This window comes from Tupaia chinensis, unplaced genomic scaffold (genome assembly GCF_000334495.1).
Source record: "Tupaia chinensis unplaced genomic scaffold, TupChi_1.0 Scaffold139234_1, whole genome shotgun sequence".
Classification (NCBI taxonomy): domain Eukaryota; kingdom Metazoa; phylum Chordata; class Mammalia; order Scandentia; family Tupaiidae; genus Tupaia; species Tupaia belangeri.
This window is the reverse complement of record NW_006199123.1, coordinates 1-2,153: the sequence shown is the minus strand read 5'-3', so window position 1 is coordinate 2,153 and position 2,153 is coordinate 1. Positions and strand designations below refer to the sequence as shown.

General features: G+C 45.5%; 1 pseudogene; it reads left to right on the top strand.

Moving 5' to 3' along the window:
• The first annotated feature begins 1,505 nt into the window (after positions 1-1,505).
• Positions 1,506-2,149, top strand: LOC102495131 (putative rRNA-processing protein EBP2 pseudogene; annotated as a pseudogene).
• The last annotated feature ends 4 nt before the right edge of the window (positions 2,150-2,153 follow it).

Genomic DNA, 2,153 nt, shown 5'->3' with positions numbered 1-2,153 from the left:
GAGGAGGGGAGTTTAAGAGTTGGTAGAAATGACGACCTTGGTTAGGCAGATATAGATCAGGAAACTAGCATGGAGCACAAAGAAACTTTAAGGAGGGACTATGTAACAGTGTGACAGTCTGTATTTGCATTAAAAACAATTCCGGGCTGAGGACCAGCAGTTGGTATATAACCAGTAATGGCTATATGGCTATGTCACTGAACTCGCATGCGGTCGACTGCAGTTTGAGTTCCAGACCTGGTGGCTTAAACTCACAACCAGCGCTTGTGCGTGTGTGCCCACGATCCCGAGAAGAGAATGGAGGAGAAGGGATTACAGTGTGGGGTGATTTCTCACTTTCTGTCTCTCTGTCTCTCTCTGTGTCTTTCTGGTGAGCACAGCCCCCCTAAAAAAAAAACCCCCCAAAAAAAAAAAAAAAAAAAAAAAATCCGGGCAGCATGAGCTCTACAAGATACAAGAATAAGGAACAAGCCAAAAGAAAAACTAACAAACCAGAGGTGGTCTAAGGACACATACTTTAGATGAATAAAGGGTCTAAACCAGGATAAAAGGACATCCTGGAAAATAAATGAGTTTTGGTACTAACAAATTCTATATGGCATATCTCCATTTCAATAAACCTTGTGCTCAGCTGATCTTCTTGTCCTTCAGTTCTTTGTAGGACAGGGAGACAGAAACCTCAATTTTCTCAATCTAGCAGAAGCAGAATTCCATGTGAGCTTGTGGTTTGCTTATGGAGACTAAAGCAGGAATATGGAGGATTTTTCAGGCAATATACTTTAACATATCGTATGTCTAAACTGTATAAATTTATACTTATTTTATTATCTGGAATTATTCTTTAATTTTGTAATAAGTAACAAAAGTGTAAGGGCCAGAAGGTGGTGCAGTGTCTAAGGCACTTGACTCTCACATGGCTGACTGAAGTTCAAGCTCCAGATCTGGCAGCTTGAAAATCACACGGGTTGCGTGTTTGTGCATGCCCAAAATCCCAAGAGGAGAATGTAGGAGAAGAGATTGCAGAGCGGCCATCCTCCCGAGGGCTGATTTCTCACTTTCTCTCTCACTGCCTCTCTCTGGCAAGCACACAAGCCCTGTAGGAAAATAGCCTTAAGTGATTCATTTTCCAGAATAGCTTAACAATATTGCTTAACCAGCTTGCAGATGTGACAGCCCTAGAAAGTACACATTCTCAAAAAGTTCCTGAATAAACAAAGTGCAAAAACAAGTGGTCTCTGAGGAATGTCTTCTCAAGGTCTCCAGCCCTTTGTTCCGTTTGTTTTTTCTTTTTTTAAAAAAATTATTGATAAATCCTAATGATAAAATGAGGTTTAAGTTTTGTCAAAACTAAATGAGGGGGGGAGTTGCTGGCAGAGGTTCGGTGGCCCACGTGGCAATGGAAGAGTCAGGTGCTGAAGGCAGAGAACCAAGGCGATTGCCACCCTTGCCGCCCTCTGCCGGCCACGCCAGCCTTGGGCCAGCAGCTTCTTCCCAGGGCCATCGGGCGTGCATGCGGCCACATGGACACTCTGCTCTCAGAGTCAGACTCAAATTCTGATGATTCTCTTGTCACAGACCAAGAGCTGCAGGACGCCTTTTCCCGGGGGGCCTCCTGAAACCCCTCATCGTGGTGCTAGAGGGGCCAATGAACCGCGAACGACGTGAATGGCCTGAAGCAGTGTTTGGCTGAGTTCAAGCCAGACCTGGAGTGGGTGGAAAGGCTTGATGTGACACTGGGTCCGGTGCCGGAAGTCAGTGGAACTAAGCCAATGCCTGAGAACAAGGACCAGAAGAAAGCTGTTGATTGCAGCAGGAGATGAGTTTCTATCGCCAGGCCCAGGCCGGAGTCCTTGCAGTATTACCCCACCTCCATCAGCTCAAAGTCCCTACGAAGCAGCCCACTGACATTTTCACAGAAATGGTCACATCTGATCAGCAGATGCAGAAGATTCGGCAGAAGCTGCAGACTAAACAGGCGGCCATAGAGAGATCTGAAAAGGCTAAGCAACTGCGAGCACTGTGGAAATATGGAAAGAAGGTACAAACAGAGGTCCTTCAGAAGAGGCATAAGGAGAAAGCACATATGATGACTGCCATTAAGAAGTAACAGGAAGGTTTCTCTGATAAACTGGATTTCCTTGAGGGAGATCAGA